This window comes from Harpia harpyja, chromosome 6 (genome assembly GCF_026419915.1).
Source record: "Harpia harpyja isolate bHarHar1 chromosome 6, bHarHar1 primary haplotype, whole genome shotgun sequence".
NCBI classification, from domain to species: domain Eukaryota; kingdom Metazoa; phylum Chordata; class Aves; order Accipitriformes; family Accipitridae; genus Harpia; species Harpia harpyja.
Genome location: NC_068945.1, coordinates 13,296,107 through 13,312,476, shown reverse-complemented (window position 1 = coordinate 13,312,476; position 16,370 = coordinate 13,296,107).

Sequence of the window (16,370 nt, the reverse complement as noted above, 5' to 3'; positions counted from 1 at the left end):
AAGGCAGGCTCGTTGGTCGAGATAAGGACTGGGAGGGATCACTCGCCACTTATGGTCACGGGCAAAAGACAGGCTCAACTTGGGGAAGAAACAAAATCAATTTAATTTACTACAAATCAAAACAAAACGAGGATATTAGGAAGTAAACCCGAACCTTAGAACACCTTCCCCCCAGCCCTCCCTCCTTCCCGGCTCAGCCCCACTCCCGGTTCTCACCCCCTCCTCCGCCCGGCGGCGCAGGGGGACAGGGGATGGGGGTTGGGGTCAGCTCCCCACACGTTGTCTCTGCCGCTCCTTCCTCCTCGGGGGGAGAAGGACTGCTCACTCGTCCCCTGCTCCACCGTGGGGTCCCTCCCACGGGGGACAGTCCTCCACGAACTTCTCCAACGTGAGTCCTTTCCGCGGGCTGCAGTTCCTCACAAACTTCCCTGGCGTGGGTCCTTTCTGCGGGCTTCAGCTCTTCCCGAACTTGCCTCGCGTGGGCCCTTTCCGCGGACCCATCTTCAGTCACAGACTGCTCGAGCGCAGGCTTTTCCATGCAGTCACGGCCATCTTCGGGGGCCTCCGCTCCCCCACTCACCTCCATGGGCTGGGGGGGAACAGCCTGCCGTCTCACCACGGGCTGCAGCGGCATCAACCTCCTCAGGAGCCCCTCTTCCCCCTCCTTCTTCACTGACCTCGGTATCTGCAGACGTGTTCCTCTCACATTCCAATCTCCTCCCCCGCTGCAGGTTCCCCTTCTTAAATCTGTTCTCCCAGAGGCGCTTCCACCATCGCCGATGGGCTCAGCTTTGGCCAGTGGTGGGTCCAACTTAGAGCCAGGGAAGCTTCTAGCAGCTTCTCACAGGAGCCACCCCTGCAGCCCCTCTCCCACTACAAAAAAACCCCTGCACCACAAAAAGCCATAACAAATGTAAATTTTGTTGAAACTCTGCTCCTCCATTTACAGGCTTGCAGACTCATTGGTATCATAAATTTGGTACATTGGCTCAAATTTTTGATTTCTGAAAATAATTTTGTACCTAACGTTAATTGTTGTTGCAAAGAAAATTACCGGGTTTATTACACCATTAACATTAGAGCTTAGGTTGGACTTCATTGTCAGCTTCCAGCTGCATTAGAATTGGAAGAAAATCAATGCTTAATATTAGTATTTGGACTGAATATTTAATGTTCACATTATAAAGTTTGCTTTGTGTTTTGCAAGTACTGCAGCAGGTGGAAAACCTATCAAAATGAGGACACTTAGCAAAACAAGTTTCAGCATTTCATTTTCAAATCTGTGTGTTGAATTAAAAGCAACTTTCTTTGTGGTTTCAGAATAGATAGACAAATCTTTAACAGGCACTAAAGACTCAAGTTATCTGTTGGCACAAAACAAGGTCTATCAATACTCCTAGTCATTGGAAGAAATCCATGTTTTCCCCCTTACATTCTCCAGAAAAGGTACTCATTCTTTCTTTGCTTCATTCATGGAATGAAAAAGACGATATTGTAAAAAAACCTACCCCTACCTGTATGTTTTCCAGGCTGTAGTCTGTATTAAATCTCCACCATATTCCTTACTCCCTATTCCTTACCAAGTTGTGGAGAAGAAAGGAAAACATGATTTTGAAACAGAGGGAATAATAGTGAAGGAAATACTATGACTGTTCTGTTAAGTGTATATCTTTCACTGATTTCAAATAATCAATGCATTAATGCTCCAGTTATAGTAAGACCAAATTCAAGGATTATTTTCTACAGTAAGAATAGTTTAATATGTTCAATAAATCTGAAAGAGCGGATTTATTACATGCCAAGTGCAAGATATTTTCCAAGTCTGTATGTCAGTATGCCATTCTTACACAAATAGTGGATTTTATAATTCTTTTTAATGAAAGCTTTGGAGTTACTAAAAATGTGGAGTGATTTCAAAAAGTCACTATTTCAAAAATTAACTATTATGAACTATTCAAAGCAAAGTATCCTGGGATTCTCCAAAGTTACAAGAGGTATTTTTTATAGTAAGACTTAGGAATTGCCACCATACAAAACTGAGGGAATAAGAGACCTAATAATAATAATTAAAACAGATGACCCATGTTATATTAAGTCATTTATGTAGCAGATTATCTTTGAATGGAACAGGAACTACTATGCACCCTTAAATTCATAGCCAGAAAATATCCTGAGATGATAGGATCCTAATAATAGGATCTGGTTGGTTTTGGTGGGGTTTTTTTATATTATTGATCATATAACACATTTGGAAGAAAAGGGAATGTGTGTCTCAGCTTTTTTCTAGATATAGGTATAGGCCTTTCAGTCCTGAATCTTTAAACATAATTAAAATTTTGTATTTCATATTTGCTTACTAAGGGACATATCAACTCTTGTATACACTGCTTCTTAAATAGCATTCACAACTGCTGTGTTGGTAACAAGAGCAGCTGAGAGCCTTTCTAAATATTCTTCCAAAACCAGAGGGCTAAAAATTTAAAGTCTGTATGGCAATAATCATAGCCATCTTTTTCAAAGTATGCTGATAGTGATAAAACATTAGAGGTTTAAAATACAGATTGTGGAACAGACATTTATAAGTGTTCTACCTATGTATCTCACCAGAATTGCATATGAGACATCTGTGTCTCCTTAGGAGAATGGAAGCCAAGTGTCTACTATGACATTAGAGGAGAAGCAACGTGGAACAGGAGGGATAAGGGAAAGGGCATAAGTGGGGGGATGTTGAAGAAAAATGTAAATAAGGCAAATTCACAATTAGAGAAAGGAAATAAAAAGAGACCAGTATTATAATTCCACTGTTCTGGAACTTGAGGAGACTGTCCAGAAGAGTAAGACTGAAATCTCAGCTCCCCCACTGTTTTTCCTTCCTCAACCTTTGGGCAAGTCTCATGGATCTAGATTCCTAGAGATTTCAAATCCGTACTCTGGTATATGCGATCTTCAGTCTTTCTGTGCCCAGGAAAGCTAACAGTTTTTCCTGATCTGATAGGTATCCTATGAGAATGCATTAAAATTATGAAGAAATAATACAATAGTTGGCTCTTAATAACTAAGATAGGGAATAATTTAATTATACATGATATGTGTGCAAAGTAACCATGATCCCAAATGAAACTGTTTCATAGTTAATACAAGTTTGTTTCACAAAATGAAAAAGCATTAAGAAACAGGAAATTTTCTATCTTGATTGAAACTTAGAATTACAAACCTACATCCTCAAGCATGCTGCTGTGTTCTCATGTATGACATTTTTCTTTACCAGCAAAGCTTCATGATCTACCTACACAGATCAGTGCACCAGCCCTTGCAAGCCTACAGCTACTTAGGTATGCTCATCTCAAGCTTCACTGGCAGGGAGCTCATGTTTCAGGTAGGGACAGCCCTCATGGGCAGACTGCTGGTAAAGCAAGGGATGAAAAGCCTTTGGGTATTCACTTATTCATTGTTTATTCTTAAACACATATGGTTTATTCTTAAACACAAGAAGTTTAGAGGCCCGAGGAAGACAAGAAGACATTGAGAACAGTGTTGCTCATGTAATTTCACTGTTATCTGACTTCTGAGACATAGTCTGCCCACCAGGCAGTTAGACTTGAACCCAAATACATGGTGCAGGCCGCACTAAGTCCTATACACACAAAGAAGATGAAAATATGAGTTTGTGTTCATAGTCATGCGTGTTCATAGTCATGCGTGTTCATAGTCATGCATGTTCATGACTGGAGACTGTCACAGTAGCCTATTCTGACATTAGCCTCCAGCCTGCCAGCCTGGGCACATGGTGGTCTTCTCATTTCCTATGGCTCATTTTTTGCCCACATGCCCACATTTCTTTCCCTTGGAAGTGAATGTGTAGTTTTGGGTTCTATGCTGACATGAGGTTGGGACAGGACTGGGAAGTGTATCCAGATCTGGGAATTCACTGACTGAAAGAGTCTGAGTTCCTCAAAGGGTTAAGAAAAATATATATTCACTCTTCAAGCCACTTCTCTTTGAGTGGGGAATTGACAGATGAGCCTCCTAGAGGGTGGTTTCAGTGGAAAAAACTAGGTTTCAATAAATGTCTTTGGTTTCAGACAGAAATACTTTCTGTCTGGAATGAGATAATCAAAAGGAAGGTGAAGATGTATGAATTATTAGAGACTTTTTTTTTTTACCTTGTAGAGTTTGGGGTTTTTTTTACCTTGCACTGAAGATACCATTAAGAGAATGCCTTCTGAGAAGCTCACCACTCAGAAGTCAGACACAGAGAGTGAGAAATAGGAAGTCTTGTATATGTCTTTAACAGCTGTGTTGTCCTGTATGTATCATGAAGTAATTAGCACTCCATTGATCTTGAAGCAAGTGCCATAGATAACTTGCCTTTAAAACCAGCTATATTCCCAGTCATAAAGTTTCTTTAAGGTATCTTCCTTGCTTTATAGCATGCAACAGATGATAAAAGCCATTTTTTGTTTCTAATGCGTATGAGTTCATTAATAAATATCTTCTACAAATCCCTGTGATTATTTCCGAGAAAAACATTTTTGCCAGTTCACTGAAGATATTATTAATTTTACTTAAGAACTTTATTTCACACAAGACTTCCCATTTGCAACTTACTTTTAATTATATCCTCATTAGAGGCAGATATGAGAAGCACAGCTTATTTCAAGTATTTATTATTCATTCTTGTATTGTTAATGAATTAATGCCTGAAGTGCATCTGCAGTAAAAAGTCACCTTCTTGTTCATCAGTTTTGCATGTCCATAAAATAAATGTGATTGCTTCAGGTACTGTATTACATAGATTCAGTACCATTGCTTTCCATATATAACATCTACATGCAAATTTATTCTGTTGTTCTTTTTTAAATAATTAACATTATCTGCTAATATATTCTTGCTCAGACCAGTTCCTATAGTAATTATAATCAAGTGTGCAGTACGTGTTCACTGAGCATCTATAGTCCTATTCTTTCTCTTCCCATCAAAAGGTCATTTTGAAGACACATCAACAACATGCTTTCTATGATCTGTAAGCCCTGCAAAAAACAAGCTGTTATTTCAGTCTCTGGGCTGTAGTTCCGTATGCCTAAATCCGTTACAAAACATGGATTTAGCGGAAGCCAATGAAAAGCATAATTAACATGTTGGTATTCTGTGTGCCATAATTTATTTTCCATTAGCAAAGTTACATAGGCTGCCAAATGTGTGATACAGATTATGGGACAAACTGTGCTTAAAATGCAGGTTTTTTCAAAATAACGTGTTATGTCCTGTGAAGTATTCATGGGGAGAAAGAGAAGATTAAAATGCATAGGTTCTATTTTGCCTTCAGCTGTTTTCTGGCTCCTCCGTTTAAGTCCCAGTTCAACAAAGTACTTAATTGTTTGATTAATTATAATCATTTGACTATTTCCACTGGGAGGAATAGTATGATATAGGTACTATGATGCTACAGCTGGTTAAATTGAATCATACAAAGCTGAAGGACCTGATACAGAAGGTACAGATAGCAGCAGAAAGATTCTCTTCTTTTGACTGTGAACTTTAGACCAGCCTGGAGAAAGTTTCTACAGACCAATTTCCAGCCCTTTGCTCCAATCTATCTTATAAATTCATTTACATTATCCTGCTCCATTTTGTTGTCTTAGTCTATGAAACATGTTGATTATGAAACAATTAATTTTCTTTAAATTAATACCACTAGGTCCAGAAATGGACTTAAAAGTCTAGAAGCTTCAGTAAATTAAATGATAAGCATTTATTTATTCTCTAGTCAAATACAAAACAGTCAAGTGAAACACCTATGCAGCCCATGGGTATTTAGGTTCTGAGCTATAGAAAGCTTATTCCCCACAAAAGTGTTCAATGTCTTCTTAATCTAAGGAGGTTCAACTCTGTGTCTCATTCTTCCAGTGGAGTGCCCTTACAGCTATATTATGGGCTGGCACTCAGAGGAAGCACACCCTACTACACCTATAGAAAATGTATTAATGTTTTCCACAGAATGCACAATTTGTGGTCATAAAAAGAGCAAGATTAACATAATTCATGACTTATCTGGAAGGTACCTGGAGAACTGCATTCTGATCTGTTCTTCTGTAATTTAATCCTATGAAGGTATAAACCAAATTCTTTAAACTTTCCATACAGCTTTTGTGGATTCAGTAGAGTATAATTCTTTTTAATGATGAAGTTATTGACCATTGTGTACTGGGTAAGTAAATACATGAAAGCCTGTGATCTGCTGAGATTCTGCAAGAGTGGGGGTTACTTATGTGTCTTCAGGTAACAGGAGGAAGGGAAGAAATTAGGTGCAGGATGAAGGAGAAAAAAGACTTCGATTTTTGCCTGCCATTAGCATCTTTATTTTAGACATTGAGGTTATTTCCAGTACTTTATTTAAAACAAGATGAATTTTAAGAATTTCCTAAAGATACTTATAACTATTAAAAGAATTTCTTTGAATTCTGTGAACAGATAGGGCCATACCAGAAAAGGTCAAAGCATTTGCAAGTTTAGCCCTGTAACTGAGTAGGTAATTCCAATGTCTATTTTCTTTTGATATTGGCACAATATTTTTATAAACAAAAAGTTGGAGTGGAAACAAAAAGAACTCAATATATTTATCATAAAATTCTGCATTCAAAAGTAACTTTGATGCTTCTGTTCCTGTTTCATTAAACCCCTTATAGGCAGCATAATCCTGATAATTTTAATTCCCTAGAAGAATATTCTCTGTTTCATTTTCCTCTGAAAGAGCAAATTATTAACTATGTCATGCTGTAAAAATGTCATCTAAAGACATCATGATGTGCTAAGTAGAAAGGAAATCGCCAGGGGCTGTAAGCTTTGGGTCAAAGGACAGTTGTTTGTAGCTCTTTAGTATGATAAAGTGAAATCTGAAATTATATTAAATGTTTGTTTAAGATGTAATTAGTGAGGAAGTTATGCATTTTCAAGTATTCCATACAGATCTGTAGTCTCATATCAACAGGGGCAGAAATGCTTTCTTACGTACATTATTTGCCTCCTCCAGAGGCAGGAGAACAATGCAAAAGCCAAAATCTATTGCTCAGCATTTGTTTGCTTTTATTCATTTTGCCTCTTTTCTCAGCTGTGCAATCTTGACTGCCAAATTATGATTTCACAGGAGAGTAATACAGCCTGTCCTGTTTCCTTTCTGCCGTTAGATAGCTGAAGAAAATTCAAATAAAAGCTGAATTAGCCTCATGACTTTGGACCATGTAGGCCAAAAGTCAGCTTCCAGGTTAGTGTGATATGAGTACTAATTACCTCAAAGGCTGTTTCTCAGGTGCACAAGCTAAATGTTGGACAGTCTGTTTGTTCACACTCATCAAAAGGAGAATAAAGACTTCACACATGAGACTTCAGCTGAACTCATTCTTTTTGATGTCAGGGAAGCTGACATGAAATAGGAGTTTCCACTTTTCCCTTGGGAAGTTGGTCTTAATGCCTTTCTCCCCCCAGGTACACACTGTGTGACCTGAGCTGCATGCTCAATTTAGTGGTTCACCCACTATCCAGAGCTCTGGGCAACCACTACTTCCTATCTTTAAAGCAAACTCTGGATGCAGAGCTTCAGACCAAACAGTAGAAGCTCTCCTTCAGTGTGTTGTGGGGAAAGGATGAAGATCCTGTTTTCCACTGGTGCACAGAAAGGAAAGAGGGCTTGGCAAGCAGCCCAGTGAATGCAAGCACCCACACAAAAAAAAAGAAAAGGAAGAAGAGAGAAAAAAATCTAAGTATGGGGGAAAAAAAGAGTGCTTGTTCTTAGAGTACAGAAGTGCCTGACCCATTTCTGAAAAAAGGCAGAGAATACAATAGATGTAGGAGTGATATACTTCTCAGACTGTCAAAATAAGGACCGAAATCCTGAAAGAGAAAAACCTTAAAGGACAAGAACATTTCAGAATTTTCAGAGTAAATATGGTGTCCACTAGATGGTATTGTGCTTAAATAAGAACAATGCACAAAAATAATTCAGTGAAACCTATTACCTGCATATTTTACAGAGAAAGAAGGAACAATATTTCCCATCCAGCATGTAGCCATTATTTGGAGTAAACAACTGAAGACAATTATAGTATTAAAACAAAAAAACATGTATGACCAATGGCTTGCTAGTTCTAATGTCAAAAGAGATGTTAACTAAATATTGTGCACTAAAACACAACCATGTCACATTAGGTATTAGAAAAACATCCTTTTCTTCATTAAAAAATGCCATTTTACACTTAGATCAATTTTGGATATTTTCATCACTTTCATCACAGTTTAGCTACTCCATTTTATACCAGGTGAAAACCTGGTCTCAGGATTTTATTACAAATGTGGCAAGTACTGATTGCTGTATGGATTTTGGATAGCAGATTCTACCAAGTAAGAATCTCCCACCCATTTGGTATTAAATCCATCTAAAATCTTTGCACTATAGATCTTGGTACTGGGATATCAAAACACCAATCAGCCTAGTTCTTGAAACAGATTCATTACTGCTCTGTCAGAAGAGCTAAGACCCAGGCTAATGAGATTACATGCAATATGGAGCTACTGCAGCTAGACTGATTTTAGAATTCATGTTGTATCTCTGATAGAATTCCCAGCTGTGCTGTATAGGGTAACTATATCAGCATTGACGTTGCTATCTCAGGGTCACTGCAAATGCATTGTGGGCATGAAATGCCCTATATAGGACAGGACAGACCTGCCATTAGAAAACATATTTTAGGGGAGGAAAAAAAGGGTATATATATAAAAACCATAAAGTGTATATGTGTGTATATATATATACACACACTTTGAGATGAAATAGAGCCAATAAAATTAGGAGAGCTAAAAATCATAAAAGGGCTAAGCTTTAATTCACATACAGGATGCAAGCTCTAGTCATTTATTCTGTTTTTAATGTCGTATCATTGAAGATTCATCCTATGCAGATTTCAAATAATCCTCACAAGAAACAAGGTTGCAGTGAAAGGCATATTTGAGGATTATTGAAAAATAAATGTATCTAAGCAAAATGAAGCTGAGTACACTGGGTACATCTACAGCACTCTACACATTTCAGCATAATCAAACTTTTCCTTTGAAAGAAAATTTAATGATTCGATAATAATTGGTTGACAGCTAAACTTTTTCCCTGGTTGCCAAATAGATTTACAAACATGCAGTTAGAAATACTGATTTAGCTACTGTATCTAATAAAATTACAGAGCATTGAAGCTTTATAAGCAGCATTTGTTGGTGTCTGCATACTTTTTAAAAAAACATCAAAACCCATGTTTTTTAGAATAACAGCCTTTGAAAATACTGTCTGTTCACTTAAAAAATTTGACTTAAAACATTTTTGATCACAGATTACTGTAAATACCTCTAAACCCAGAGTTACTATATATAAACTTGCTATGCCTCATGATAAGAATCTATCCCACATTAAAATACTCCCATATTTGATCTAATTTGTTTATAAAAAGACATCACTTATACAAATAAGGATAGCTTTAGGAATAATATTTGATTTAACTCTTAATTTTTATTTATATTAAAAGAATATTTAAATGCCTCAATTGTGTCAAAACATGTGAAATATCACTAAAAGTGAGTATTTGTTCCAAAAAGTTTCCAGACTGAGAAAGGCTTGTGTATGTATGATTTTTGTAGCTATGACAATGCCCGTTTAGAAACCTAGACAGAAGGAATATAAATATTTGTTAAAGACATGTTTATCCTGCTTATAATAGTATTTCATATTCTCACAAATTCCCAAGGAGAAACTGTACTTGTACCAGTACCATGCATCTTGTACCCTGCATCCATCCTATGGGAAGCCACACCCTAATGAATTAATGTAATGATATAGAAATACTTGCAATTACATACACAGACCTCTCAAAGCAAAAATTAATAAATCAAATACAATTTGGCTTTTTGAGCAAGGACAAACAGCATCAGAAAAATCAGTTTCCACCCATAAGGGGAATAAAATTGTAACAAGTCATAATTCAGTCTTAGGTGTGAGAAGCAGCAAGCCGCTGGAGACAGAAAGAAGTCTGCCCAGAGAGACGAGGTGGAGTTAATAGTAGAGCACTGGCATCCAACAGAAAACAGCTGCAAACTAAGCTACCATCCTCATTCCAAGTGGGATCAGTTTGATCAAATGCACAGTGAGATCAATGAGTATACAGTTCCTGCCCATGCTCATACTGCTCCTGAGAAAGGGTGGGGATAGGTGTGGGGTACTTCTGCAAGTACTGTGCAGACAGACCATTGATGCCTTTCCTCATTACTGTACACGTGCTCCTGTGAATCAGGCTGCGGGGAAATGAATGCCTGTGGTTACAGCAAGCTGCTCCCCAAGATATGCATTTTTCCATAAGGTACATTCCACATCACGTGGACTGGGTATGTGCTGTCACATGACAGAGGAGGAAACATCTGACTCTCAGGGGAGATGGAGGCCAAAAGCAGCCTGCTGTTGTTAGAGCAATGGCCTCCCTGAGGGGTACTTGTAAAAGAGCACAGCCTGAAAAAAACAATAGGGCCACAGCGTTTCTGGGCCCCTGTTCCAGTGCTGGACGAACCTCATGGTAAAAACATTTTTTCTTATATCGAGTCAGAATTTCTCATGTTCCAACTCATGCCCATTTTCTCTTGTCCTTCCACACTGTGCCTCTAGGACAGTGGACCTGTCTTCACTACAACCTCATAGTAGGTAGTTGTAGAGAGCAATTATATCTCTCCTTTGCCTTCTCTCTTTAGGGCTGAACAGCTAGCTGTCTCTGCCTCTCCTCATACATCCTGTCCCTCTAACCAACCTGATGCCCCTTTGCTGGACTTATTTCACTATGTCAGTGTCTTTCTTGTACTGGGGAGCCCTTAACTGGACTCAGTACTAAAGGTACAGTCTCACAAGTGCTGAACAGAGGGGAGGTCTTCAGACAGCCCATCATTACTGAGCAGATTGCTTCCAGGTTTATGAATAATCTCCCTTGAAATTGCATCTACATCCCACTGAAAGCAGACACATAATCTCTCCTTTGTTTTTATTACTCCTATGATAGCAAGCCACACAGCCTAGAGAAGCAGGAATTAACTGTATTACAATGCAGAGGGGTAAAAAGCTTGTGAAGGATAAAAGAGGGATGACTAGGGACAAGAAGTTAAAAAAATGGGACTTGGATAAGGACTGGAGGCAAAAGGATTCTTGTAGCCAGCAGACTTGCCCATAGCTCCTGAATTTTATTCTGTTTTTTGCATGTAGCTCAACTCTGAATTTATTCTACTGTTTGCATATAGCTCTGAAATTAAAGGCTAAACTATAACCTCCTAACTTATGGATAGCTCTCCATATGTCAATTTGCTGTAACCTTTTGCTTTGTTTACTGAAGTGACAGACATTTGCACTGTGTAGCTAAATGATCCACTCTTGTGCATGAAAGAAATATTGATGTTGTTTCAGATTTCAGAATTCTTGTTTTGGTCAGTTTGCTCTTTGAAAATGATATTTAAATTTTCTATTTAAAGAACAATATATTGAAAGCAAAGCACTAAGATATTTACTTTTAAGTATTTGTACTTTCTTATACATTCTTTAACTGCACAATCATACATTCATCATTCATCACAATTCAGCTTGCTTGGCTGGTGTGTTGGTTAGTTTGCTTTGCGTAAGGGTTCTGTTTCATTCATTACCTTGTTTCATTCCCTTGGATAAATTGGAGATATAATTTAACGTTTCTCTTTTTTCAACATGAAACATGTTAAGGTAAAGGAAGAAAAAACATTATTTTGAGGTGGGCTGTTTTTAAAATAGATTAAACAGGGTGCTATTCCTGTATAGAATGCACAACAGAATGGTACAATTCAGTAGCCCTGACTTCATCAGCGGACTATCGGTCCTAATTCACTATACATAACTGTTCATCTTACGTCTTTGCAAAAGTACTTGAAAGGCTGCTGCAAATTCTCATTTCTGTCATCAATTAATTGAACCATTCTGGATGCAGAAGAAAGGCAGTGAAACCATTAGACCTTCAGTGACATACACTCTCAGCTTTTCAGTTACTGGATGTTTGTTCCCAGTCTCAAGAAGATGGACTATGTTTCAGGAAATCAATTCTGTTCTCATTTAAGCCGAAGGACCTTGCTTTTGCTGCATATCCTGCTCTTTCTTCAATAAGATTTATTACGAAAGATGTAGAAATTCTAATGAGGTTCCCTGAAAATTTAGATTCCCTGAAGGCAAACTCTGCAGCGTAAAGCCTCACTCTTGCAATGGTGTCTTATCACATGAATTCCTAAAAGTTGCTGCAGATCTCCACTGGGGTCTGTATTAGAGCACACAGGATTGTGGCCTAACCACAAAGAGGAATCTTCTGCTGTACTGACTGCTGCTTTGGCTAAACCAGGAAAACCTATATTTCCTCTAGAGATTAAAATAAAAAGCATGTTAAGACTGAAACATCTAATCTACATAGTGTTAAAAACACACATAAACTTCATAGATTGTTAGGTCATTTACCAGAGCAGAGGAGCGATAAATTATCTCTTCTTCTCTTTTAAACAGGTGAGCTAGCTAAAAGGAATTAATCACCACAATGCTCCTTGTTATTAGTTCCAAATATATCCATGCAGGGGTATGGAGGGAAGGAAATAGAGATTAAATTTCACTCTTTATACAGCATAGCACTCTCTGGGCAAAAACTGTCACAAAGAAACTCAGGGTACAGTCACTTGCCAGGCCCTACTCTCTGCACTGCTGTGAAACTCGCTCTGAACTGATCAGTAAGCTGGACATGTTCACCTTGGTTTACCTCTCCTACTTTGCCAGGTCCTAAAAGGGGAAGAAAATGCATGAACTCTAACCTCACCATCTCTTTCTGCTGCTATTTCTCTGCTGAGAAAGCAAGCAGGGAACAGTGAGTGCTAACAGAACCTGTCAATGGGACTTGATGCTATATGGGATGTACAGCTGAAAAGTCTCCACATGTGTTTGGGGAAAGGCCAGTAGTAATCAAGGCTCAGAAGTTTTAAAGTAAGAATATATTAAAAGCAATTGCTCTAATTGTACATTACCTTCACAAACTGAAAATACATGACCTTTATTTCATCCGTTCTTTTGTGATTAAGGATTGCTTATGCTCTTGTTGTTTGTGCAAGCAGAACGCCACCTTCCCTTAAAATATCAAACAAGTGCTTGTAAGAAGTTGACTAACTGACATCATTAATTCTCATTCTCCCTTGGGGCTACAATATTGCAATTTGACTTACTTTGGCCTTGTGAGCCAGAAAGTACAGGGGGGTGTGGGGAAATCCTTAGAAATCTCCAGAACATCATCTCAATTTTTTTTACCTGTAGATATCTGGGAGACAGGAGTTTTCATCTTTAACAGGACTTGAATAATTAAATCATGGTTTTAAACTAAAGGCTGAAAAGTTGGTACCTATGCTTATTTTGGTATCAGCATTGGGAAGGAAGAAATTTAATCATACCAACAGATGATACCCCAGAAGTCAATCCTTTGTTATTGAATTTCAGCCAGTCACCAAACCTTTGGAACTACAGCCTTCAAAATGTTGTATACTCACTTATTATGGACAGTCACGTATCAAATGATAACAAGAATAATTGATTTCCTGTCCTTAAGGTTACCAAAGGCCATCTAAAATTTATTAATGTCTTTCATCAACTTTTCAATTTGTCAATTCCCAGGGATTTCTACCCAGAGTATTTTATCTAGCACTGCTGTCAAAGTGGTGAATGAGTCTCCACTATTGATAAGGCAGGTGACATCATGCTGTTCTGAACACTGAACAGAAGGTTGAAGCAGAGCCCTAATCTTAGTTGGTTTTGCCTACCCAGCTCCTTTTACAGCATCTCTGTGTTTTGAATCACAGTAGATTTAGTTTGCAGATCTTTGCTCACCAACAATAGTTCAAAATGCAATTTCACTTTGAGATATAAATACAGAGGAAAACCAAAATAAAGTTAATTGAAAAACAAAATTAGTTATATGAGTTATCCCTTTTGAGTTCAAGTTATATTTATGACCCAGCAATTGTTCACTCACATTTGGTTTTCTTGAAAAACTTGCCTTTACTCCAGTCTTTGTTGAGAGATCCCCAAATGTGTTGTAGTGTTATGATATATTTACCTGTTTGAAGTCTTATTTGTTGTGATTAGTGATCAAGAACTCACTTGTTGAGAAACATACTCTGTTTCCCTTATGTTCCTGCCTAGATGATCATAATTCGTATGATCAGAAGGATCATTTCTGCTTGAGAGGAGTGATCTCCATTTTTTCCTGATGTAAATCAGTTATGTCGAACTCAGACATCTTAAAAGTATTCTAGTTCTCTTCCCTGTGTCCTTCTGACTCAGTCAAGTTGGATCCCAGTAAATTTATTGTCTTCTCTAATTTCTTTATGGAGTCTCCTATTTATTTAATATGAGAATCTGTCAGTTTTTCAAGGAAATATGGCTGGCTGTTTGTATGCATTGATTCTCTTGTAGCATCAACCCTCACCCCATAATACATTACACTGTACTAGATGCAATTGCTGTACTGTATTCTCTCTTTCACTCCCCTAATTAATGGGACATTATCCTAAAATGTATCATTAATCATATTATTCACTCGATTTTACATCAGGAATGGTCTGTCTGTTCCATTGTATGACCAGACAGAGCTGCACAAGACTTCTAAAACAGACAGTACAGGAAAGCACAGCTGGCTAATTTCCCCAAGCAGGAAGAATAACACATCTAACCCAGAATGTCCTCAGACATCATTTGTATTTGGACAAACATTCATCAACAAACCACAAACAGTTCAACATCCAATAGCTACTTTGCTGTAACCCATAGGCTCCTGCTAGAATCTCCCAGGTCCCAGTAGTTCTTCTCCAATTCTACTACCTCCATCTGTCCAATTTACTTTACGGAATTGATTTCTCTGAATAAGTTCTGCCATCCTTAACAGGAACTGTGTGCTATGATCTGATTGATCAGAAAACTCCTCCACAGGATCCAAGCTTCTGTTCTTAAAACCATCTCAAAAATTAGGCATTGCCAGGCATATTTTTGTCAGAAGGTTGAATAGCTGTTTAACAGGGTGTTAAGAGTAACACGTTTTAATGTTTCCTATTTCAAGCTATTTTCCATATTTTTGAATCTTTAACATAGATGAAGAAGATGTATCTGATTGCTTTCTCATAGACAAATTCAATATATCATTGAGGAATGAAAAGCTATTCTATTTTTCCTTGTTATCTCAGCAACTTTATACAGAAATACTATACATTTTTTAACAGAGAAAGTATAAGAATGAATATATCCCTGGAACTAAATTTACAGTGATAACTTTCTGAGATACAAAGAAAATTAATGTAAGCTGATGGATAAGACAGGATGTGGAACCTTATGCATTTTGCCTCATGGCTACTGTCTATAGGGCTACTAGTAATACTTCACTGATGAAAATACTATATGTATATATAGAAAATGGTCTTTGGATAGACCAATAGTCTTTGGATAGACAGCTTACAAGACAGCACTATATCAGGAACTGTGAAACAAATGTTATGGATTTTGTAATAGGTATAACTGGGACTGATTTGGAATTGAAGAGTGCTAGTAGCAAGCTAATTTGCAAACACAGATGTGTGGGGAGACATGTTATATGTACATATATGAACAGTTCTGCTGTGCCATTCTGTACAGAATTATTCTGGGTACAAGTATTTGACAGAGCAGTAAAGCGCCAGTGAAATCGATGCCTAAATTTAGGTAATATGATTCTTTTTTGAAGGTGGCTGGCAAAAAAAAAGCTGGTTTGCTGAGTAGTTTGCCTCAAATTTATTAGAAAGTGCTTGGCAATAGTTACCTGCATAATGAATATATGTACTAAAATATGCTATTCCCTTGTCAATATAGTTTAGGATTCTTTAAAAGACAGTATTTTGTTTGTGTTTTGTAAGACCCTCAGACTTCTTTTACAATGCTGCATACTTTCACAATCAAAGTAACCACAAATTCTGCCTCCAAAACCATTCTCATTCAGCTGGCATTTCTGCTCAACAGACTCATTGTTTATCATAATTCATGTAGGCTTTTCTTCGTATATGAAAAATGGTAAAAAGTAAGGAAATATAGTTTAAATCCACCAAAAGTTTCTAATCAAATTTTTAGATATCGAAGTTTAAACAGTAATAGCTGTTGTTGAGTTGCAAAGGTGAGAGGAGAGATTATGCATCAGTTTAACAAACAGCAGATCAGATTAATTACAATGACCTTATTGGCATGAGAAAGATCAAAATTTAGTATAAAGTCTAATACACAAACTTAAACAGGTGAC